This window comes from Entelurus aequoreus, linkage group LG13 (genome assembly GCF_033978785.1).
Source record: "Entelurus aequoreus isolate RoL-2023_Sb linkage group LG13, RoL_Eaeq_v1.1, whole genome shotgun sequence".
NCBI classification, from domain to species: Eukaryota; Metazoa; Chordata; class Actinopteri; order Syngnathiformes; family Syngnathidae; genus Entelurus; species Entelurus aequoreus.
Window position 1 is genome coordinate 49,325,705 of NC_084743.1, and position 27,428 is coordinate 49,353,132.

The 27,428-nt window shown below is 37.0% G+C and overlaps 1 long non-coding RNA gene across 1 annotated transcript in view; it reads left to right on the forward strand.

Moving 5' to 3' along the window:
- Positions 1–11,660: 11,660 nt before the first annotated feature.
- Positions 11,661–27,428, forward strand: part of LOC133663966 (uncharacterized) — a 158,871-nt gene continuing 143,103 nt past the window's right edge. The window contains exon 1 of the long non-coding RNA XR_009828443.1: positions 11,661–11,671. This is a non-coding gene — a long non-coding RNA (uncharacterized LOC133663966). The remainder of the gene's footprint in view (positions 11,672–27,428) is intronic.

Here is a 27,428-nt window from a genome sequence, read left to right on the forward strand (position 1 = left end):
ATGTGTCCACTAGATGTCACAATAGCAATTCTTTGTATCTTTGTAGATGATGCTACATATGTGAAAAAACCCAAAACATATTATGTTAGTGCACCAGTCGAGGAAAATGAGCCAAACTACATAAATAACATCATGTAATTTGATTTTGATAATTGATTTTGATATTATTTTTTTATTTTGATACATTGAAAATGAACACCAATGAGTTGACTGATGAACATTATCATGTAATTTATTCAGAAAGTATAAATAACGACAAATAAAGATAGAATACTATTAACCGCAACATGTAAGTGTAAAAAAACCAACAACATTATGATTTGTACATTTTCAGACTGTGCTTGTTCTATTTTTAAACAAAAAAAAAACAATCTGAAGTTGCCTTTTATAAGTGGTTGATTTATATAGGCTAGTAAGGTAAAGTTTTGTACCTGACAAGTTTCGGCTGTCTTGCTTCTGCAGCCTTCATCAGAGGTGTCATGTGATGTTAGCGTGATGTTAGCGTGATATTAGCGTGATGTTAGCGTGATGTTAGCGTGACGTCATCTGTGACGTGGTATATGGATTGTTCCATCCCACCTGAAGTGGTGGGATGGCGGTGTCCCCTGGTGTGCGCCGGGGGTAGGGCACACACCAGGGGACACCTTTATTTGTAAGTTATTGTGCTGTGATTCTACCAGTCCGGCCCACTTGGGAGTAGATTTTTCTCCATGTGACCCCCGATCTAAAATTAATTTCACACCCCTGATTTAAAGGTACCGAAACATGGCACCATTTGGTTTTAGGTGAATCGATACCTGGTAGTACCGATAGAAATCAGCGGGTGCCATCTCTATTGGACACATTTAGCACATCAGTTTTTTTCTTTATATATATATATATATATATATATATATATATATATATATATATATATATATATATATATATATATATATATATATATATATATATATATATATATATATATATATACATATATATATATATATATATATATACATACATAATACACACTACACACCATACACACACACACCTGACCAATAACGTGTGGAGTCCCCCAAGGTTCAATCTTGGGGCCGACTTTATTTAACATCTATATGCTCCCACTAGGACAAATCATGCAAAATAATAACATTGACCATCATTGCTATGCCGATGACACCCAAATCTATGTAGCGCTATCACCAAATGACTATCGCCCCATAGATCTTTTGTGCCAGTGCATTGAGCAAGTCAAACACTGGATGTGCCAAAATTTCCTACAACTAAATGAAGATAAACCTGAGATCATTGTTTTTGGTGCTAAAAAAGAAAGGTTTAAAGTCATCCAACAGCTTCAATCACTGTCCCTGAAAACCTCAAATAAAACCAGAAATCTTGGGGTTATTTTAGATTCTGATTTACATTTCGACAGTTGTCACATCAAATCAGTAACAACATCGGCCTACTATCACCTCAAAAATGTAACAAGACTTAGAGGGCTCATGTCAGCTCAAGACTTAGAAAAACTTGTACATACCTTTATTACCAGTAGTCTAGACTATTGTAATGGTCTCCCTGCAGGTCTTCTCAAAAAAACTGTCAGGCAGCTAAAGCTTGTTCAGAACGCTGCTGCTAGAGTTCTAACAAAGACCAAAAAATGTGAGCACATTACACCAATTCTTAAATCCTTACATTGGCTCCCTGTACATCAGAGAATTGATTTCAAAATCTTCCTGATTACATATAAATCACTACATGGTCTAGGGCCGAAGTATATCACTGATATGCTCCCACTATATAAGCCCTCTAGATCAGTCTTTTTCAACCACTGTGCCGCGGCACACTAGTGTGCCGTGAGATACAGTCTGGTGTGCCGTGGGAGATTATCTAATTTCACCTATTTGGGTTTAAAATATTTTTTGCAAACCAGTAATTATAATCCGCAAATGATGTGTTGTTGTTGAGTGTCGGTGCTGTCTAAAGCTAGGCAGAGTAACCGTGTAATACTCTTCCATATCAGTAGGTGGCAGCTGGTAGCTAATTGCTTTGTAAATGTCTGAAACAGCAGGAGGCAGTGCGAAGGTAAATAGGTATCTAATGCTTAAACCAAAAATAAACAAAAGGTGAGTGCACCTAAGAAAAGGCATTGAAGCTTAGGGAAGGCTGTGCAGAACGAAACTAAAACTGAACTGGCTACAAAGTAAACAAAAACAGAATGCTGGACGACAGCAAAGACTTACTGCGGAGCAAAGACGGCGTCCACAATGTACATCCGAACATGACATGACAATCAACAATGTCCCCACAAAGAAGGATAAAAACAACTGAAATAGTCTTGATTGCTAAAACAAAGTAGATGCGGGAAATGTCGCTCAAAGGAAGACATGAAACTGCTACAGGAAAATACCAAAAAAAGAGAAAAAGCCATCAAAAATCGGAGCGCAAGACAAGAACTAAACGGCAAAAAACTCCAAATAAGTCCAATAAGATGTGGCAGGTGGTGACAGTATACCTACTTTGAGACAAGAGCTATAGTCATGCATGCTTGGTTATGCTTTAAAGTCATATCCAACAGTTGCGATGACTTTTTACTGTCAACTGAGTTAGTTTTTTAATGATTTCTGCTGGTGGTGTGCCTCCGGATGTTTTCAACGCAAAAAATGTGCCTTGGCTCAAAAAAGGTTGAAAAACACTGCTCTAGATCACTAAGATCTTCTGAGACCAATCTGTTAGCGGTTCCCAGAGTAAACTCAAATCAAGGGAGAGCATCATTCAGTCACTATACAACAAATAGCTGGAATAAACTTCCTGAAGATGTCAGACTTTCCCCAACTCTGACTACTTTTAAAACTAGACTGAACACTTTTATGTTCACCTTAGCTTTCAGCTACATCTTTTAATCTTTAAACTTTTAACGTGCGCACTGTTTTTATTTTTATTGTCTGCATTTTAATTTTGCTTTTATTTTCTTTCATTTCACTTTGTTGTATGTGAAGCACTTTGATTCTGCCTTGTGTATGAAAAGTGCTATACAACTAAAGTTGCCTTGCCTTGCCTTGCCTAAATGCGAAAAAAGTGTTTCCATCATGCTTTTGCAAAACACTTCAATGTGGAAATGTATTTCTCACGAGAGTGCAAACATGTTTTATCAATATTTGAGACGTTTTTAGAAATCTTGGTGTTTCCATTACCAGTTTCTTATTGCGATATTTAGGTTTTGCACATTTGTAGGGATAATGGAAACAGCTATTGACAGCCATGAACGCCAGTAATTTTTTTTGGACCAAACCGCAAGTTTAACTTCTGATTGTGGCAAATACATTTGTTAAATTTGTTCTCTTAAACCACTTTTGGCAACTTTTGGTGGTGTTCTTATGATTTTTTTGGTTCTGGTTTACCACCTTAAAGCAGTTGGAATTGTCCTCACTCTTCCTCAAACAAAACCAGTCTATAGTAGAAGAAGGCATTTAATGGACACTTTTGTTGAAAGATCGAGAGATATTAGAAACAAGGGTAACACTTTAGTATGGGGAACACATATTCAGCATTAATTGGTTGCTTATTAACATGCAACTTAGTAACATATTGGCTCTTCATTAGTCATTATTAAGTACTTATTAATGCCTTATTCTGCATGGCCTTATTATACAACCAGTAAGCCATTAACTAAGAGTCTTCCTTCAATAACCTCAGAATTATTGCTTATTAGTAACCCTAACCCTAACCCTTATATGTTCCCCTCATGTCCAAATAACTCTAAATTAAGTATTTGTTACTTTAATAGGCAACTAATTAATGGTGAATATGTTCCCTATCCTAAAGTGTTACCGAAAAAATAAACTGTCATTGGTCATTTAGTATTGATTAAATAATGAGAATAAAAATAAACTAATCCTAATATTCCAGTGTCTTCAAAAGTTAAAATCTGGGGGGCAATGCTGTGCACACAAACTGTACATGGTCACCCAAAAATTCTTCATTCATTTCGCTAAATATATCTGCCAGTTCTGGTTCAGTTACCCTGAAACACTGCAGAAGCAAACGCACAATTGCTCATTAACAACAAATGCGTGAAGGATGTTTTCTTGTTTCTGTTTGTTGTTTTCTTTCTAAATGACTGCCGGCTGGTCCAATGGTCTGACAAAAATGGCTTTCTTCCAGCTACCAAGTGAATGATTTAGTCGGTAATGAGCAACAGCTCATGAAATCGCCAAGATGGCTGTCATGTCAGAACATTGATAAACAGGGCCAAGGATAACAGCCACACTTGGAGATGTAAAGCCCTCCTTTATATAAGGGGAGGCTCAGAAGAACAAACTAATATCCAGGCCATAAAGGTTAGCACAGTGTGCAGAGGAATGAGTGAAGGTCGAGCGGGCAAGTTGAAGGACAGTCTGCCTACACACACACACACACACACACACACACACACACACACACACACACACACACACACACACACACACACACACACACACACACACACACACACACACACACACACACACACACACACACACACACACACACACACACACACACACACACACACACACACACATATATATGTATACATTCTGATTTTATTAAACCAGGACTAGACGAGAACCCTGGGTCTGCATTTTTTTTTAAACCCGCACAGTAAGCCAAGCCAGTGAGCCAACATACTTAAAACAAACACCATGCCATAAAACCCCCACATTTAAACGGTCTGAAATCATTATCCATGTTCTTACCTATGTTTTCATTGGTGAGGAATCTTTACCTCTCCCTTGCGAAACCGTAATCCAACAGGCTGGCAAGTCAGTGGATCTGGAATATACAATACATAATCCCTAATAAGTATGGTTCACTTTACTGTGGAGTCTTTATTGTCCCAAGAGCATTCTAAAGTCAAATAAACATTATAAGGAATACTATATAAATGAAATCAATAAAACATATTTTATTTTATACCATTTGTTTTAAACAAGAATGTTGGCAATGCTCTGCATGTCAGCCATTTAATAAAAAACTGAAATTAAATGAGGTCCTTTGCCCTCTGCCCGAGTTATGAAAACATTGGAGTAAAATGATGTGGCAGCGCATGATAATAAACATTGTGTGCATATGTCGGATTATGCTCTGTTATTAACCTGAAACACAAATATGTGATCAAATGTCATGGATTTGTCCAACTTGACATAAAACACTGCATTGACTCAGTATTTGCCCACGATATGATTATGCATATTTCACACCAAATCTTGTCACATTATATTTTGTATGTTAGGTTCAAGACTGTTCAAATTGAGGACTGATTTGTCTGAGCGTGTGTTTTTACATTTAAGAGTGTATGATTCTCTCCTCTTTCAGCTGTTAATGTTGTCTTGTAGTTTTTTCTATTGTTTCTGCAAATATTAACAGGACAGTGGCGGCTTTTAAAAAGAGAAAGTCCAACTAGAGCAACAGCGCCAAGCATGTGGTGACGTTATCGTCTTTCGTCAGCGACATCCAGAGTCGGAAGAAATCTCTAAACATGAGTACATTTTATAATAACAGAAAAAGATGCTAGATTTCTTGTTAGTAAAAAGTAAATAAAAGTCCGGAAACACTTGAAAAAATCTCAACATACTACATTGAACAAAAAGCAGCAACAACTGAAAATATGGCAAAACGATAAAAACATATATATATATATATATATATATATATATATATATATATGTTAATACTAATTCATAATAACATATTTGTTTTGAATGTATGCATACATTTTTTGAGCCTTTTTATAAGAAATCATATCATCATAACAAAAAAATGCATACACTCGATGACGTCATGGTGACCACACTCATAACCACGTCCCTACCACCACAGGTATTTTGGCAGTTTAGAGGAAACCCTGGACTTTATGCAATTTTACGGATAATTTATGGATTTTTACGGGTTCACAAGCTTCACGAGCCAATACATTTAGCCTCGTCACATCAGACCAATAAAATTGTTCATATTAAATAAAAACACACTCACACAATCATTCAGTATAGCCATTTAGCACATTACGGACTCACCCTCATTATGGAGAAGAAATTACAAAATGCACATGACGTAACCCCAAAGCCAAACACAATGGACCCGAAAATCGATAAAGAAAATCTCTGTCGAAGGTGCGGAAATACACCGCCACTAACGGGGCCCCGGAAGGCCAGACTGCCATGCGCTGAAGAAGCCGACTTGAGCAGTTTCAGCCCAGAGGATGAGGAGGAGGAGGAGGAGAAGGACGAAGACTGCGCTCAACGGTGGGCTACTGTATGCTGTGTTACAGGCACTGTCTTCTGTTAAATTTGTGAATGAACACAAGTGCCTGTGTAAATATTTAATGTTTTAATGTGTACACCTGCTGCTTATACTTGCGCGGCCAATATGTGTCCAAAAGGTAAATATAACACGGAAATGACAGTACATATTCAGAAATGTATGCTGAAAGAGAAAAATACTACTTCATATGCAGCAATATGACTGCTTTAACCTTTGGCACAGCACATATTCAATCAACAGCCATCATTTTAATATGTTGTAATTTTGAAAAGCATATTTTTCCATATCTGCATTCTATTAGTCTCCCTTTGGGTCCAACACTTTGTGAGGTTGAAATATGCAGAATCAGCTTCTGTGTTTCTTTTAATTTACGGTGCAGCCGATGATCTTTTGAATATTTATTTTCATTTCAACTTTTTGGAGAAGAATATAATTCTTTCAGGACTACACAGTCGGGGGGAAATATGACCTTTCTCTCCTTGGAACTGTTTTGAAAACATAACTCGAGTAGAAACTCAAAATTTAATTAAGTATTCTTCGATTTTCTGTCCTCCAGTAAGACTTTTTTTCATCTTTCTTGTAATCAGAAACAGGCCTGCAAAATTAATCGACCTCATTGGCAGACACATTAAAAAGACAGTCTTGTCTTATCTCCTAAATCAGGTTTTTCATTGTGAGGGACAATGAGCCTCTTCTCAGACATCCTGGAAAAAAATCATTTTCTGTAGCATTTTTTGTGGCATTTTTTGCCTATACCAGTCACTACAATAATGAAAAATCATCATTTCAAAAATAATTAGTGTTTGTATTTGTCATTTCTGACTCATAAATATTGTTACAAATTTGGATACTCATTTTAAAGTTCATGAGTTTGGGTATCAGTTTGCACATGGTTTTGAATGAAACACTGTGTTTTATGGTCTTTTTTAACAGTGGATACAGTGTGACATCAAAGTGAGGTGGACACATTTTTTTGGACATTAAGTATAGGCTATTGTCCAGAGGGGGAGGAGCTCTGCCTGTTTCAGGCTATGTGAATGTTATGTGTGATGTGTTATTCCTTCTCGTCTAATGCCCTCCCAACTGCTCTCATGTATTTTAAATAAGTAATCGTGTGTTTATTAGTCAACATTTTACACGGGACTATTTTGTTAAAATGGAATACTGTAGTACAAAATTGGATTAGCCTCTAACCTCTGTCGTAAAAGAGAGCGACATTATAACTTGGTTTGAAGAAACACGAGAAGGTATGATAAAGCATTATTTTTTTTACATTTTATTTTGGCATATGCAAAAAAACACTGATGTGCAACATGCAGTAACATCATTGCAACTAAAAGCTGATGTTTTAATGCATCTGAGAGTGCGTAGGTGTACCTAATGTTGTGACCAGGTGAATCTATTTAATGTTTATAAAGTTTATTTTCGACTGTGACTGGATGAAAAAATAGTGGTGATGTATATCTAAACAGTGTACATTTTCAAAAGGTACATTCAGATGCTTTTGGAGTAGGTTTCATTTGCAATCTAAAAGGAAAGCCTCCATCAATAAACTGCATATACGCAGAACATTGCTCATAAAAGTGACTGTGGAGCAAAATATACGCAAAATTTACACCAACGTATATCCAATACATATTGTTTAGACCTGTGGTTCTGAAAGTTTTTTACCAAGTAGAACCTCAGAAAACACTTAGCTCTCCAAGTACCACCATAATGAGCAACACTGCACACCTAAGTATTCATTAAAAACAAGGCAGGTTATAATTAACAAGTATATTTGATATTTTTGGCCGATGTAACATCACACACAGTTTGAATATAGGAAAATAAAACACTGTACTTCAATCAAGTGATTATTTGGCATACTACTAGATAGCATACCACTGGTGATGCCCAGTGTTAGGACAAAGGCGTTACTGTAACGCCGTTATTTTCAGCGGTAACCAGTAGTCCAACGCGTTATTTTTTATATTCAGTAACCCAGTTACCGTTACTACATGATGCGTTACTGCGTTATTTTAAGTTGTTTTTTATCTAGTATCGGCTAGAAACAGAAGATCTGAGTGTGTTTTATTGGAGAGTTGCAGTGTCGTCCTTCTGAATCTTCTTGTGTCACAACTGGGACAAGAGAAGAGGCGCACTCTGTGTGTGTCTGGGTGTGGGTGTGGGTGTGGGAAGGGAGGAGGGGAGGGGAGGGGAGGGGGCATGTCTGTGTTTACTAACAAAACATCATGGCGGAGCTGAAGTCGGGTTTCTTAACATGGAGATATTCTCACTACTTTTCTTTTGTCGAGCACAAAGAAAATAACATTTCAGTTTAATGTAAGTTGTGTCTTGGATCAAAGATCCTATCTTCTGCCCAAAACAGCAATTAAAATCTGCTGAAACAGCTACAAAAGCAACATGCTTCGACGAAGCTAGTAAAGAGAGACACAGACTCCGAAGCCACTTTACCTCCACTTAAGGATTTTAAAGGACGGAACTGCTAGCCAGGACAACATTGATAGAGCCATTGCAGCGTATGTGCTAGAAGACATGCAGGCTATTACTACAGTGGAGTCACCCGCTTTCAGGCAGCTAATTAGCAAAACAGCAAATGGCACGGAAAACATTTTCATGTACCTGGACACAGTGCACAGTGAGGACATAAACATGGAAAGCGAGCTAAAGAAGACACTCCAAACTCTGCCTCTGCTCATCATTCAGCACTGAAGGTACACACTCTGTCAATTCTCTTATATACTCTTTCATTCTAGACTTCTAGAGTGTTTGATTTTCACATCACTCTAACTGTATAGACTATAAAGTTCACAAACATAAAGAGGGTGTGTTGTATGTAGACCACATTGCTTAGCAGAGTTCAGTGATGCAAATGCAACAGATTGTATTATTCTCCAGTGCAATAACAGTACTGAAATGAAGGCTACTCTTACGAGACAAGCTCTACCAGCTCAGCGTGCCCGACTTCCTCTGCAGTTGGATCAATGACTTCCTGACAGACCGAAGACAGCACGTGCGGCTGGGGAAGATTGTCTCGGACAGTCGAACCACAAACACTGGTACTCCTCAGGGCTGTGTACTCTCCCCCTGGCTCTTCTCCCTGTATACAAACTGCTGCACCTCCAGTCACCAATCCGTAAAACTGCTCAAGTTTGCGGATGAGACCACCCTCATCGGGCTCATCTCGGATGGCGATGAGTCCGCCTACAGGAGAGAGGTGGACCGGCTGGCGTCCTGGTGCAGCCTCAACAACCTGGAGCTGAAAGCCCAGAAAACAGTGGAGATGATCATGGACTTCAGGAAAGTCACAGCCCCACCATCCCCCCTCACCCTGATTGACTCTTCCACCCCCGTCCCCATTGTGGACTCCTTCCGTTTCTTGGGCACCACCATCACCCAAGACCTCAAGTGGGAGCCGACCATCAGCTCCCTCATCAAGAAGGCCCAGCAGAGGATGTACTTCCTGCGGCAGCTGAGGAAACTTAAGGTGCCGACCGAGATGCTGGTGCAGTTTTACTCAGCCATCATAGAGTCCATCCTGACCTCCTCCATCACAGTGTGGTTCCCCGGCGCCACAGTCCAGGATAAGAATAGACTGCAGCGCATCGTTTGTGCTGCTGAGAAGGTGATTGGCTGCAAGCTCCCATCCCTCCATGACTTGTTCTCCTCCAGGACCAGGAGGAGTGTGGGTTGGATCACAGCTGACTCTTCTCACCCTGGACACAAACTATTCTCCCCTCTCCCCTCAGGCAGGAGACTACGCTCCATCCAGACCCACACCTCCCGCCACCTGAACAGTTTTTTCCCCTCGGCCATCAGGCACATGAACAATAACTCCTAACAGTAGCTCCTTGAATTCCTTGAATTCCTTCTAAGTCTATAACAAGATCTGATAGCTCAGTTACAGCTCTTTTTATTACCAAATATGTGTTATATGTGTTTTATGTTGCACGATTGCACCAAGAAAAATTCCTAGTTTGTGAACCCGTTCTCAAACAATGGCAATAAAACTATTCTGATTCTGATTCTGATTCTGAAAAGGGCATTAATGGGAGTTTAAAAAAAAAAGAAGCAGAAAAGTAACTAAATAGTTACTTTTCACAGTAACGCATTACTTTTTGGTGTAAGTAACTGAGTTAGTAACTGAGTTACTTTTGAAATAAAGTAACTAGTAACTGTAACTAGTTACTGTTTTTTAGTAACTAACCCAACACTGGTGATACCACAGTTTGAGAATCTCTGATCCAGACCCAGGGTCTTCAACCAGTAGCGTGTGAGCTACTGGCTACTGGTTATTTTGAGTAGCTCTCCAAAATGTCAAAGAAAAACTGTTTAAACTCTCAGTGTTTGTATAACTGCTCAATTCAGACATTTCACCTCAATATAATGATAAATAACCACAAAATAGCACAAAGCTATCTGCAATTCCTAAATAAAGTACCATTTAAATGTTGCCAGTCATATGAATAAAATACCAAATACTTTATTTTTGTTAAAGTAGAGCTTATAGTGATTTAAAAAAAATAAACTAGAAAGAAATGAAAAGGAGAATACATGACTTTTAATATAAAAACAAATGGGAGTTGTGGATACCAACAGTGTGTCAATGCACTCCCTTTAGGTTGAAATACGCTATGAAAATAAACGTAACTAAAATGAGTACCTCTCAGCCATTTTCATTTTGCCAAAGTAGTTCTCAGAAAGAAAAAAAAATTGGAGACCTCTGATCTAGACCACAAGGAAGTGTTTTAAATGTAGATTAAAATCATCATAGGTTCCCGTTATAGCACACGGTTTAAAAAAGCAGTTTTCTGCGTTTTTCTCAAGCTGCCGCTCCTCCCCCCGAAGTCTTCTGGCACCCGCTCACACTTTGAAAACCCCTGTCTTAAATCACAAGTTCACTTTTGGAGGCCATTCAGACATGCTGTGTAAGTCAAATTAAAGTCATCTCGAGACGTCCAAATGTTATTACTTCAACCTCCAACTTTCACCAGAAGCGAAAAACTCGCGTCTCTGCTCTCTGTTTGTCTGTTCACTGTTAGTTTCAATGCTTTCCTTCTGCTGTTTTCTTCCATTGAACTCTTGATGCAGATTTTATCCGTATACCCAACAAGAGTTTTAACTCCCTTGCAGGCATCGGTGCAGTAACGTTGGTGGTCTGCATAAGGGAATCCAGGCTGCTCGTTTGCAGACAGCTGCCCCTGCTGCTACACCTTCTTTCTCCATCTCCCTATCCTCTCATGTCTCATCTGCCCTTACCCTGAACCTGCCACGAGAGGAAGGATTGCTAACGTGGGAGGTGGAATCGGAGTAAGAGGAGGAGACGTAAAAGAATCAGAAGTATGCACTGTCATGTAGACTGGAGGGTTCTCCGGCATGGGTGAGTCTGGCTAAAAAGTATGAAAATGAGGAATTCCTGTGTATTAGGCTTGTCCCGATACCAATATAAAAATTGCATTATTGGCTTTATTTGAACAAAAAGTCTTACGGTACATTAAACATATGTTTCTTATTGCAAGTTTGTCCTTAAATAAAATTGTTAACATACTAGACAACACGTCTTTTATTAGTAAGTAAGCAAACAAAGGCTCCTAATTTAGTCTGCTGACATATGCAGTAACATATTGTGTCATTTTCCATTCTATTATTTTGTCAACATTATTAAGGACAAGTGGTAGAAAATTAATTTTTAATTAAGTTCATTTACTGTTAATATCTGCTTACTTTCTCTTTTAACATGTTCTATCTACACTTCTGTTAAAATGTAATAATCACATATTCTTCTGTTGTTTGATGTTTTACATTAGTTTTGGATGATACCAGCAATTTGGGTATCAATCGGATACCAAGTCGTTACAGGATCATACATTGGTCATATTCCAGGGACATATTTCCTGAGTTTATAAACATAATATACATTTTTTTTAAACGAAAGAAGATGTTGTGATGCCAAAAAATATCAACGTAATCATAGTAGTATCAACAAAAATAAGTAGGTTGTTGACAATGGCGGACTTTGGGTAAATTTATACCATGTACCATCCGCTGACGTCACCAAGAGCAAATTCCAAAAGGCTCGTTTAGAGGAAGTATGAAGGAAGGCAAGATTGTTTTATGAATATCTTTGCAATTCCTCCACGGTTTATTTAAATTGTTCCTAAATTATGCAGATCCAAAATGCACAAAAACAGTTACAATACGCAAGAAAAAAATACTCCTTTATAGGGGAGCTGCACATTTTTTTGCCTATCATTCACAATCCTTATGTAAGACAAGAATACACATTTCACTGTTATGTTGGATCCACTAGGGCAGTGGTTCTCAAATGGTGGTACGCGTACCCCTGGGGGTACTTGAAGGTATGCCAAGGGGTACAAGAGATATTTTAAAAATATTCTAAAAATACTAACAATTCAAAAATCCTTCATAAATATATTTATTGAATAATACTTCAACAAAATAAATGTTTAGAATGAAGTTTATGAATCCAGATGGATCTCTATTACAATCCCCAAAGAGGACACTTTAAGTTGATGATTACTTCTATGTGTAGAAATCTTTATTTATAATTGAATAACCTGTTTATTTTTCAACAAATTTTTTGTTATTTTTATATCTTTTTTCCCAAATAGTTCAAGAAAGACCACACCAAATTAGCAATATTTTGCACTGTTATACAATTTAATAAATCAGAAACTGATGACATAGTGCTGTATTTTACTTCTTTATCTTTTTTTTTCAACCAAAAATGCTTTGCTCTGATTAGGGGGTACTTGAATTAAAAATATGTTCGCAGGGGGTACATCATTGAAAAAAGGTTGAGAACCACTGGTTTAGAGGAAGTATGCAGGAAGGCAAGATTGTTTTATGAATATTTTTGCAATCCCTCCACGGTTTATTTAAATTTTTCCTAAATTATGCAGATCCAAAATGCACAAAAACAGTTACCAATACGCAAGAAAAAAATACTCCTTTATAGGGGAGTTGCACATTTTTTTGCCTATCATTCACAATAATTATGTAAGACAAGAATACACATTTATCTTTTTTTGCGATCAAATTCTGCTTACAATTGAGCCTATGGGAGTCGCTTTATTCTGCCTATTAAGCCCTTAAAACACATCCACACACCTCCATTAAGGTTTTATATACATGATAGTAGTAATGGGCACATTTATAATAACGTTTACGTATTTTGCTCATTTTAAGCATACGCGGCACATTAATATAAAAAACGCATCAAAACGTTTGCTTTTTTTCTTTCAACTACATCACTGATTAGTCACTGCAGACTTTATGAGAGCCAACAAAAAAATTATAATAAAACATCACTTACTGTACAATATCTGCTCTGCTAGGATGTTCATATATTCCCATTTAGATGAAGAATGACTCATAATCCTTGCGAAGAAAAAAGGGGAAGGGGGGTGGGACCAAGCGTCTTTTCGTGTCGTTCTCGCCATTACTGGGTCTAAATTGGATGTCAAAGTGTACCAACTTGTCAGGATATGTCCTCATCCTTCTTCTATCCAGGTGAGAGGCATGATTTAGGATTTAGAATCAACTTTCACGAGCAAGGAAGTGAGGAAGCAGCTCATCAGTAGATGATGTCAACATTGGCATACAAGCTCGTAACCACGGCACCGCTATACATAGTCCATCTGCGTTAGCGCTTATAATAACAAAATATTCAAGTCACAACATGTAAATGGAATATCGTTGGCTCTTTTTGGATGTTTTTTTATTGGGTTTTATGAGCAGAATAGAGGACCTCCCATTAATTTTGTTGTAAGCGGACATTTTTTTACGAGGTAGAATGCATTTAAAAACAATTGATTCATCGTCATGTCTTTCATAATGATTGTGAATAATAGGCAAAATTCCAAAAAAAGTAGAATTTCCCTTTATTATGTGGTTTTCTTTTACCCTTGTGTGTTCATTTGCATGTTAAGATTTAAAGGCAAAGACTGAAAGTAACATTTTATTTTGTTAGTCGACTAGAATATTGTTAATGATCTGCTGTACACGTTTGGGTTTGAGTTTATGGTAAATTCAATTTTAAAAATAATAAACTAATGAAACACGAACGGTTTACTTTATTGCACAACGCATATAACCACTGTGAAAAATAAATCAACACACTTACAGCGCAAGATGTTATTTTTTGTAAACATTTATCCAGTAATGTTAGTTATTTAGCTAAATTATCTACCAAAACAAAAAAAAAGTGTAAAAATGAACAATTCTGGTGGTCTATCAATTAAACATGTATTAAGTGACTAGTTGATAAACAAATCATTGTAGAATAACATTTATAATCAATGTTATGTCGACTAATCGTTGCAGCCCTAATTGTAAGTACTGTACTGTATGATATAGCAGACTTTACATGCAGTTACAATTCCAAGATGTTAGATGGCAGTAATGTATTGACCATAGTGTGTTCCCGAAGCATGCGAGTAGTCTTTGCTATTAAATTCAATGTGTCAGTCTTTTCTTTTGTTGAGTACTACAAAGTGTTTAAGCTGTAAGTTAAAGTTAAAGTATCACTGATAGTCACACACACACTAGGTGTGGTGAAATTACCCTCTGCATTTGACCCATCCCCTTCTTGCACCCCCTGGGAGGTGAGGGGAGCAGTGAGCAGCAGCTGTAGCTGCGCTCGGTAATCATTTTGGTGATTTAACCCCCAATTCCAACTCTTGATGCTGAGTGCCAAACAGGGAGGTAATGCGTCCCATTTTTATAATCTTTGGTGTGACTCGGCTGGGGTTTGAACTCACGACCTACCAGTAACGTGCGGTGAGGTTCATGGCTGGTGAGGCACTGACTTCATCACAGTCAGATTTACAAACATATGAACCCTAAAGAGTATCTTATTCACCATTTGATTGGCAGCAGTTAACGGGTTATGTTTAAAAGCTCATACCAGCATTCTTCCCTGCTTGGCACTCAGCATCAAGGGTTGGAATTGGGGATTAAATCACCAAACATTATTCCTGGGTGCGGCACCGCTGTTGCCCACTGCTCCCCTCACCTCCCAGGGGGTGAACAAGGGGATGGGTCAAAGGCAGAGGACAAATTTCATTACACCTAGTGTGTGTGTGACCATCATTGGTACTTTAACTTAACTTTAACTTTACACATACAGACTGTAGCACACAAAAAAGCACATTTAATAAAAAAAACGTTATTATGGTCTTACTTTTACTTATAAATGAAGTCCATGCTCCGCTGTTGTGCTGGATTAATGCACTCCCGCCGTAGAATGCACCCCCTGACGGGAGTGTTATATCAACTAAAGCCCACACTTAAACTTTCCACGTGCAAGATTGAATCTATTTAAAAAAGTTAGTTAATAAGTTATCGATGGCAAATCCAATATAAGTTAGCATCGAGCTAAGTGTATTTTGAAAAGTGTAGCCGCAATGTACTTTTTAGTGCCTTTTTTCTTGCTTTGTTGGTATGTAAAAATGTTATATTACCTACAGGAAGTCCGGCTGAGTCCACTCTGAGTGTTTGACTGATTGTTTCCCGGCCAAGTGTTTGAGCCGGACATGACGTCACGTGCGACAAAGATATCGAAATACGGCACTGTTTGATTTCACATGAATCGCTACCCTGAAGTACAGACTGACTTCGGTCGGCACCTACAAAAAGTACCAAATTTAGTACCCAACCCTACTCCTGTATTTGTTCCACTCCAGGATTATACTCTAGACCAGGGGTCACCAACGCGGTGCCCGCGGGCACCAGGTAGCCCGTAAGGACCAGATGAGTAGCCCGCTGGCCTGTTCTAAAAATAGCTCAAATAGCAGCACTTACCAGTGAGCTGCCTCTATTTTTTAAATTGCATTTATATACTAGCAAGCTGGTCTCGCTTTGCCCGACATTTTTAATTCTAAGAGAGACAAAACTCAAATAGAATTAAAAAATCCAAGAAAATATTTTAAAGACTTGGTCTTCACTTGTTTAAATAAATTAATTTTTTTACTTTGCTTCTTATAACTTTCAGAAAGACAATTTTAGAGAAAAAATACAACCTTAAAAATTATTTTAGGATTTTTAAACACATATACCTTTTTACCTTTTAAATTCCTTCCTCTTCTTTCCTGACAATTTAAGTCAATGTTAAAGTAAAAAAAAATTTTGTGTGTAAAGAATAATAAATACATTTTAATTTAATTCTTTATTTTAGCTTCTGTTTTTCGACAAAGAATATTTGTGAAATATTTCTTCAAACTTATTACGATTAAAATTTAAAAAAAATATTCTGGCAAATCTACAAAATCTGTAGAATCAAATTAAAATCTTATTTCAAAGTCTTTTGAATTTGTTTAAAAAATTTTGTTCTGGAAAATTTAGAAGAAATAATGATTTGTCTTTGTTAGAAATATAGCTTGGTCCAATTTGTTATATATTCTAACAAAGTGTAGATTGGATTTTAACCTATTTAAAACATGTCATCAAAATTCTAAAATTAATCTTAATCAGGAAAAATTACTAATGATGTTCCATAAATTTTTTTTAAAAGTTTTTCTCTTCTTTTGTTCGTTTGAATTTAGAATTTTAAAGAGTCGAAATTGAAGATGAACTATTTTTCAAAATTTAATTGTCATTTTTTTCGTGTTTTCTCCTCTTTTAAACCGTTCAATTAAGTGTGAATATCATTAATTATTAATAATAACATAGAGTTAAAGGTAAATTGAGCAAATTGGATATTTCTGGCAATTTATTTAAGTGTGTATCAAACTGGTAGCCCTTCGCATTAATCAGTACCCAAGAAGTAGCTCTTGGTTTCAAAAAGGTTGGTGACCCCTGCTCTAGACTTTCACTAGAACTCTCCCTGAGAGGGACTGCATCAATCCCTGGCCGGCTTTCAAGTTTGATGGACTTTTACAGCCCGTGTCCCTTCCATAGGATGACTTTTACAACTTTTGATCCAGATCGCCCGACTGGCCCGATGAGGCCGAGAGGCACAGGTGCGAGACATTAACGTCGTAATCAGAGTCAATGACAACCAGGTGTGTCGGCAGGCAAGGTGACCATGTTGTCAGGGAGCGAGGAGACTCTCTGAGGCCGGCCAGTTATTACACGACTGAACGCGCACGAGGCCGTGTTTCAGGCCTCTGACTGAGACGTTTTATGCTTATGTTGTGCTCGCACTGCTTTACAATGTCATTCTGGATGACTGCCAGTTTGTTTACAGCACGGCTGTCTGGGCCTGATTGAACGTACAAGGTGCACATTTTCTTCCCAAAACTGCTTGACAATATTATTTTTCCCATAAGGAACGATGAAGCCGCTTTTCCGGCTGTAATCACTCAACCACTTCTTTCCTTACTCCTTGGAGTGTAAGGGACTGATGGCATGTCCCAACTTTCACAGCTCATTACGTTCACTTGGTATAAACACGCTGCCCGGCCTAAGAAGAGGGAGATTTGTTTAGAGTTGTGTCACATGTATTTGTGTCCAGAGTTGCATGTATTTTTCAACAAAATCTTGTATCGGTCAGGCCACCGCGAAAAGACTTCTCCTGCACATCCCGAAGATTCTCAAAAGGGTTCATGTTTGGACTGTGTACATAGGCCAGTGCTGCTCAATTATTTTCTGTTATGATCCCGCTAGAAAGAAGAACGATTTTGCGCCCCCCCATCCCCACTATCTAGTATAATTTGTCAATACAATTGTTATAAGTACACCTCTGTACCTTGTAGTGTTGTCCCGATACCAACATTTTGGTACCGGTACCAAAATTATTTCGATAACTTTTCGGTACTTTTCTAAATAAAGGGGACCACAAAAAATGGCATTATTGGCTTTATTTTAACAAAAAATCTTATGGTACATTAAACATATGTTTCTTATTGCAAGTTTGTCCTTAAATAAAATAGTGAACATACAAGACAACTTGTCTTTTATTAGTAAGTAAGCAAACAAAGGCTCCTAATTTAGTCTGCTGACATATGCAGTAACATATTGTGTAATTTTCCATTCTATTATTTTGTCAGAATTATGAGGGACAAGCTGTAAAAATTGATTATTAATCTACTTGTTCATTTACTGTTAAAATCTGATTACTTTCTCTTTTAACATGTTCTATCTACACTTCTGTTCAAATGTAATAACCACTTATTCTTCTGTTGTTTGATGCTTTACATTAGTTTTGGATGATACCACAAATTAGGGTATCAATCCGATACCAAGTAGTTACAAGATCATACATTGGTCATATTCAAAGTCCTCATCTGTCCAGGGACATATTTCCTGAGTTTATAAACATAATATACATTTAAAAAAAACGAAAGAAAATGTTGCGATGCCAAAAAAAATCGACGTAATCATAGTAGTATTGACTAGATACCGGAACTTTTCAGAGGCGGTATAGTACCAAATATGATTCATTTGTATCGCAGTACTATACTAATACCGGTATACCGTACAACCCCAGTACCTTGTATCCTTATTAACATTAAGGAAAACTAAAAAAGAAAGAAACATAAACCACCGTACCACAAAGAATAACTTAAATACCAATTATTTTTTTTAGTCTGTAACATAAAATGCATTCCTATATAAATTGTATTATTATGTATTATTTTGTTGGACTGATTACATTTTGAAAATAATAATAAAATAAAATAAATAAATTCCACAGCGGTGAAACAGGGGTTAGTGTGTGTGCCTCACAATCAAAAGGTCCTGGGTTCGATCCCCAGACTCAGGGTCTTTCTGTGTGGAGTTTTTGCATGCTTTCCCTATGACTGCGTGGGTTCCCTCCGGGTACTCCGGCTTCCTCCCACCTCCAAAGACATGCACCTGGGGATAGGCTGATTGGCAACACTAAATTTGCCCTAGTGTGTGAATGTGAGTGTGAATGTTGTCTGTCTATCTGTGTTGGCCCTGCGATGAGGGGGCGACTTGTCCTAGGTGTACCCCGCCTTCCGCCCGAATGCTGCTGGGATAGGCTCCAGCAACCCTCGCGACTCCGAGAGAGACACGCGGTAGAAAATGGATGAATGGATGGATAAATTCCACCAAAAATGTAATCCTCATTTAAACTATTAACATTTTTTGACCGACTTGAACCACTTGATACTAAAAAAAAAAGTTATATAAATCAAATTAAATATACATTTAAATCAGTCAGCCACATTAACTCAGCAGCACAATATATAAAACATTTTAACTTACAAAACAAAAATGACAAAAAAAATAAAATTAATAAGAAATAATAAATACAAAAATAAATACAATTTATATATATATGGGGCGGCGTGGCGAAGTTGGTAGAGTGGCCGTGCCAGCAATCGGAGGGTTGCTGGTTACTGGGGTTCAATCCCCACCCTCTACCATCCTAGTCACGTCCGTTGTGTCCTTGGGCAAGACACTTCACCCTTGCTCCTGATGGTTGCTGGTTAGCGCCTTGCATGGCAGCTCCTGCCATCAGTGTGTGAAAGTGTGTGTGAATGGGTGAATGTGGAAATACTGTCAAAGCGCTTTGAGTACCTTGAAGGTAGAAAAGCGCTATACAAGTATAACCCGTTTATCATTTAATTATTTATATATATATATATATATATATATATATATATATATATATATATATATATATATATATATATATATATATATATATATATATATATATACATACAAAAATGAAGAAGTCAGCATTACTGACTACAATGAGCACATTTTGTTTTCGAAGCAAAGTTTGAAGCATTATAATCATTGCCGTTGTTAGGCCTATTTTAGGGGGGCTCAAGCCCCCCTAAAATGTTCTTAATCCCCCCTAAATAATTTGGTGTTAAAAAAATTAAAAAAAATAAAACCTTTTTTTTTTTTTTTTTTTTACAAATACATGCCGACATATTCATTATAAAGTGGCCCGAATATGAGTTTAAATAAATAATCATATAACCTGTCATTATTCACTCAGTTTCCCCTCACTTCATAGTGTAAGGTAGAGAGCCCCTTTAGTGCGTCGGTATCCAATCCATTCCACTTGTTCATATAGAAAATGCCCACATCACTCAAAATCCAGTCCGCATTTTCTCTGCGACCTTGCTTGCGGTCCTGCAGGTGTACGAGGCACATTAGCACACAGCACTGCAGAACAAGAACCTTGTGTCTGCAATTGTAAATAATTTAGTTTTTAAGTTTTGTGTTTCTTGTAGAATCTATATAAAGTAATATACATTAGCCTATTGTTCAAATAATGAAAACAACATCATTAAATATATTTGTTTTATTGTATTGTTACATTAATAGCTGTTGTATTATTATATTATAACATTTCATAGGATTTTCAGAGGGTGGAAAAACCAAGACATTTACCGGTAATATAAAATGTAAAATGAATAAATACATAAAAAGAAAAAGAAAAAAAAAGGTTAAAAGCCATCATCCCGGGGAGCATTTAATTTCGTCCCGTGCATTTTTTTAACCGTCCCCGGGATTATATACAAGCCAAATTATCCCGATCCAGGTATTACTTTAATTCAAGTAATTAAGTAATATTTCCAGGGCTTGAATTTACAACCATTTTAGTCACATATGTGCCCAAAATGTAATCTGTGCAACTTCAAAATATTTGGGAACAAACAATTATTGTATTGTGAGCGAAAGTTGTGGCATTGGCCTCTATGTTGTGAATGAATAACATAGAGGCTAATGCCATGACTTTCATTGTGTTTCAGTGTATCTTGAAGGATCATGCAAGTAATTGTTTCTTGTTGATGCTGTAAACAAAATGTCACTGTGCAAACCCATGTTTGTTGTTGCACTGAACACAGATTGAAACTAAACCGACTGAAATAATAATAATAACAAAGAATAATTTCTAAGTCTTTGTTAGCCGTTTGTGAAGTTTTGTGCTTGTGCGCTACGTTCGCTCGCATCCTGCATCTCCTGGGGGCTAAGCCCCCCCTGTCCTTAAAAGCTAGTGACGCCCCTGATTATAATGCTCCGGCTTTATGGTCTTTGGCATTTCACCACGCTCCCCCAGGGTAGCCCGCCCCACTATTTGAGAAGGATTGGTATAGGCCAATGCATTTCATGCTTCCTGAACCATTCTTTCACAAATTGAGACCGATGAATCATCAATCCAGAGTCATCTTGGACAATGCCCGTGTTTTCAGGGACCAATAAATACCCATTGATTCATTCAGTATATTCAGGTAGTCAATTGATCTCATCCTTTGGGCACTTAATGTTGTTCAACCTAAACCAAACTCTATTCTCAACGACAGGGTTTGTGTAAAAACAGCACGTTTAGTTTCATTTGACATATTTTCAAAGGTTACCAAAACAACTCTGGTCTCATTCATAAAAACATGCAATATGTGCTTAACAAGGGTGAACATTACAAACGTTCTTATTATGTAAAGTAGTACCTCAACTTACAAAACACTTGTATCTTAAGTCAACGTCTCCTATTGATATGAGTTGGAATCAATTTAATCGGAACTTGCCCTCCACCCCCAAAACAGCACAATTTCACAATGTAAAAGGCCTTTTAAAATAAACAAAACACTTAAAAAAAAATACACTAGAATAGGGGTCGGCAACCCACAATGTTGAAAGAGCCATATTGGACCAAAATACACAAACAATCTGTGTGGAGCCGCAAAAAATTAAGAGCCTTATATAACTGTTACACTAAAGGCAACACATGATGTAAGAGTATATATTAGCTGTATTCGCCTACTATCAAAATGACTATTTGTCGCAGGCTGAAATATATATATATATATATATATATATATATATATATATATATATATATATATATATATATATATATATATATATATATATATATATATATATATATATATATATATATATATATATATTATATATATTATTTATTTTATTATTTATATAAAATATATATATTATTTATTTTATTATTTATATATATTCTACACATTTTTACAAAATTAGAAACAATTTGTAAAATGGAGGTGTGGAGGTTGTCCTCCAGGGGGTTCCTCAGACCACCAGGCACTGACATGACAGCCCGGTTCAGGTTCACAAACAGTTTTATTTTCCAATAAAGTCTCTTGCTTTTCAGCAATTGTTTTGTGTCTGTCTCCGGCTCGCTCTCGCTCTTGCTCCAACTCCAACACCTCTCTCCTCCCCGGCTGCTGCCTTTTAACAGAGCGACAGGTGATTAGATAAGCAGGCCCAGGTGGACCATCTACGCACCTGTCGCTGATCTCGAAGCCGGTCCTGGCACACCCCGCTTCGCTGCAGGTCCACAGGCCACGCCCCCCTCCACAGGAGGGTTCTTAGGGGTTGAGATAACTCATGGAAATTACTGGCTTATAATGGCCAAAGGTATAGATGTGTGTGTCTAAGTTAAAGGAAACGGCAGGATGTCTTCTTCTAATGTATGTATTACAATCTTTGCAAGCTGCGTAACGTTTGCTGTGGTGTATAACGGCACACAAACAACTGTCAGAAATGCAGTCAATATTACATACAGATATGGTGTATGTATAGGTGTCATGAGACATGCAAATATACATTAAATACACAGAGAAGTGGAGGACACAGGCAAAGGAAATTAAATGAGCTCAAATATGCCTCCAAATGAGGCATAATGATGCAATATGGACATACAGCTAGCCTAAATAGCATGTTAGCATTGATTAGCTTGCAGTCATGCAGTGACCAAATATGCCTTATTAGCACTCCAACAAGTCAATAACATCAACAAAGCTCACTTTTGTGCATTTACGCACATCATAAAATGTTGGTGGACAAAATGAGACAAAGAAGGAGTGGCATAAAACACGTCTTTCTGTGGCAGCGTCGGAGAAAGTTGTACATGTAAACAAACTACGATGAGTTCATGGACCGCTGAAATTTGTAGGACAAAACGGTGCTGGACAAACACTCTCATCAGTGAAGCATGTCTAACATAAACAGTGTGATTTCTAAAAATTAGGAAGGTTTGTGTCATGTTGGTCCCACAGAAACCATATCAAAACAAAACAAAATTATTTTCCCTCATTTTTTTCCATTTTCACACATTTTTGAAAAAGCTGGAGGGAGCCACTAAGACGGCACTAAAGAGCCGCATGTGGCTCTCAGGCCGCGGGTTGCCGACAACTGCACTAGAATGTACTACAAACAACAAGTTTTATGAAGTAATGTAATAATAATGTACAGCATTTACCTTGGAGAGTGGGGAGAAGGGTCACCAGCGTCTTATAAGGAAAATGTAATTCTTTAATGTTGATAATAGCATGACAATTTTTTTTAATTATACTTTTATTGAATTGTTTTTTTCTTTCTGTCTGGTGTCATGGTTTGGAGGTCTTCCTCTGAAGGACAGAAACAGATTAAGTCAGATAATCATGTGGTCAAGTGGACTTATTGGTGAGCCCCAGTTGAGTTTGAGTCCCTGTACACCAGGCAGGTACAGTGGATTGCCAACTCAATTATAGCAGAAATCTCTCATCTTCTTTATGGTGAGTTCCAACTCCTCCCGTCTGGTCCTAAGATGCAGAACAGCTCGGTATAGGAACAAATTTGATCCAGTCACAGCTGTTCTTTAAAACAAATTATAGCTATATTGCACATCATTATTTATTTTTATCTTTTTTTTTTAATCCATGGTAGTTTTATCTTACTGCCTTTTATTACCTTTTACTCTGACTCTTTTTCTTGTTCATGTGACATTTTCTATCTTCTTTTCCTGGTCCTGGTCCCAGGCCCCCTGTTGAAGACATCATCATGTTTGTGATTTTTTTTGTGTTAATACTTTTGTTTACTTTAATGGATATGCGGATGCCATTTTTCATTTTACACAGCAAAACAAATCTACCAAAGTTACCTTGAACTTTGACTTTTGCAATATCTTGTTTTAGTTGCTTCTCCATACTTTTATGGATACAATCAGCTATTTATTATTTTAACATCCTTGGCTTGCAACTTAAAGTATCATTAGTAGGGCTGTCAAAAAAAAATCTAATTTCGAATGGATTGCAATAAAAAAAATTAAAAAATGAAAATAAAATATATATATATATATATTTAAATATTTACATATACGTTAGGTCAGGAAAAAACACAGAGGCTATTTTATCCCTACAAGCCAACAGAAATAGCCTGACCTAACGTATATTCCGCTCTACCCCGGTATTGAACACTGTATAACGGATAAACCACAGAAACCTCGTCTACTGTATATATTTGCATATGTATCGTTTTTTAAAGTAATATAAAACATGTTAACAGCTGTTCATCTATTTTATAGAGGAATGTAGTTAATCATAGAAATGTTACCCAATGTGATTAAAACATATTAATTTTGAATCGAGAATCGTTTTGAATCAAGAATTGATTCTGAATCGAATTTTTACCCCTAAGGAGTAGTCGAACCTAAGGGCGGAAATAGGTTACCAAAGAAAGGGAATTCTTGAAATGTGTTAATTGTGGAAAAAATAGATACAGTATTTGAACGTCCAGGATGACTTGAATGTGTTGAAGGTGAATGCATTGAATAGGTTGAAGAATGTGGGAATTATGGAAGTTTGAAAAATGGCCAATTCATTTTGAATGGGGAAAATGCAAAAAAAAAAAAAAGAATTATGGGAAATCCGGGAATTTTTTTGAATTGTTGAAGTAGAGCACACAATTCCTGAACAGGCTGAATATTTTGAAGTTAGAATGGTTTGAATCCGATGAAAAATGTGGGAATTGTTGAACTTTGAAGAATGCCCCATTGATTTCAATGGGAATTTCAGAAAAAATTGGGAATATCGGGAAAAGCGGAATTTTTTAGGAAAATGGTTAAAAGCTTAAATGGTCTGAATGAGTTGAAATGGTTGGTGTTGGAATTTTTTAAATTGGTCAATAAATGTTGGAATTACTGAATTCCTGGAATTTCGGGAAAACTGGGAGTTTTTCCAGTTCAAAAAACAACTTTTTATCCTGATTAAGAGGAATGTTTTGACGGTAGAACGGTTGAAATGCATTGAAAAATGTGAAAGGAGTAGTCGCCAGAAAATAGGGTGAAAATAGGGCTTTGGAAAAGCAGGAATTCTGGGAAATCCTGGAATTTTTTTGAACTTGGAAAAATTATAGTTTGAATTTCCAGAATGGTGGAATGAGTTGAAGGTGGAGGAATGGCTTGAATAGGTTGAAAAATGTGGAAATGGTGGAAGTTTGAAAAATGGCTAACTCATTTTGAATGGGGAAAATGCAAAAAAAAAAAAAAAATTATGGGAAATCCGGGATTTTTTTTGAATTGTTAAAGTAGAGCACACAATTCCAGAACAGGCTGAATATTTTGAAGTTGGAACGGTTTGAATCCAATGAAAAATGTGGGAATTGTTGAACTCTGAAGAATGTCCCATTGACTTCAATGGGAATTTCAGTAAAAATTGGGAATTTCGGGAAAAGCAGAATTTTTTTTGAAAATGGTTAAAAGCTTGAATGGTCTGAATGAGTTGAAATGGTTGGTGTTGGAATTTTTTTAATTGGTCTTGAAATGTTGGAATTACTGGAATTTCGGGAAAACCGGGAATTTTTCCAGTTCAAAAAACAACTTTTTGTCCTGATCAAGAGGAATTTTTTGACGGAAGAACGATTGAAATGTGTTGAAAAATGTGAAAGGAGTAGTCGCCAGAAAAAAAGGAGAAAATAGGGCTTTGGAAAAGTAGGAATTCTTTGGAACTTGGAACAATTATAGTTTGAATTTCCAGAATGGTGGAATGTGTTGAAGGTGGAAGAAAAATGTGGAAATGGTGGAAGAATTCTGGGAAATCTGGGAATATTTGGAATTTGTCAAGGGAAAGCCCACAATTCCTAAATAGGCTGAACAGTTTGAAGTTGGAACGGTTTGAATCGGGTGAAAAATGTGGAAGGTAGAGCGTGCCAAAATCTGGAGAAGAAGAAGAATAAGTAGTTGAAAAATATATTCATTTTGGTGTAGAAAACCATATGTGTGAATGCTTTGGAGCATTCACACAATTAATAACATGTATTAAATAGTAATCCCGTAAATAATTCAATTACTTTTTGGCTAATTAAATAGTAACTATAATTAATTACTTTTCAAAAGGATAGGCTCCAAGGGGGACAAGCGTTAGAAAATGGATGGACGGATGGAAGTAATTTTCCAAACACACTAACTAGCGCTTTGAGAAATCATTCGCAGTTATTCCCCAAACTTGCAGTAAAAAATCATGCAACCAAACAAACGAAACCTACGGGAGTCCAGGCAGGTCTGACTTGTGCCAGGGTTTTCTGCTTTGCCAGTAGCCTTTGGTGTTATGGAGGAATTGGCCAGCATTGGAACAACTGTATATTTTGAGCCTTTGTGAGCTGGCACACTAGCTCTGCTTCTAAAATGGAGTCAAACTTATCATAGCAAGGTATTTTACCTCGACCACTTTCACTCCTGCCCAGGCCCTTTTTGGACTTTCATCTTTTTTTTATTTTTGTTTTTGTTTTTGTTGATATAAAACAATCTCCTCACAAAGCTGTCCATGTCCTCATAACTGTCCAAAATAATAATTGTTCGTGTGACTTCTATCATTCAGAAAATAACTGCTAACCAAAAAAAACTGATGGACAAAAAAAATAATAAATTGTTCTACAATTTAGTTCATATTTTATCTTGAGCGAGGTATGCACCCTATTGAATGAGTTTGAAGTTATTCTATATGGTTATTACACCATTGCAAAAAAAAAATGTTGATGGTTGACAAAGACTAATTTTTATATACTCAAGGCCTGAGCTACTAAGATCTGTCACGACCAGAACAGGACTCTGAACACAGATGCAGGATTTTAAGACAATATATTTATTTGGACAAGGGAAAGGGTCAAAAAGGGAAGAAACTTAACAGGCTACCAAAAGCCGAGCTTACCTAATCTCTAAACTAACAAAATCTCAATGAACTCAAAACGCTCCAGCTGCGGAGGGAAAAAGGTTGCAAAGAGAACAATATGCAAAAACAACAAAAGGCGCTCCAAGGGAGGCAATTCTAAACAACTAATCTTACCTGACAAAAAGGGTACAAAGAACGTGGCAATGACTGTGAACATGGACCGCTGGAGGTTCGCACAAAACATACGATAACACTCTGGCACAGGACAGAAGGAAGACGAGC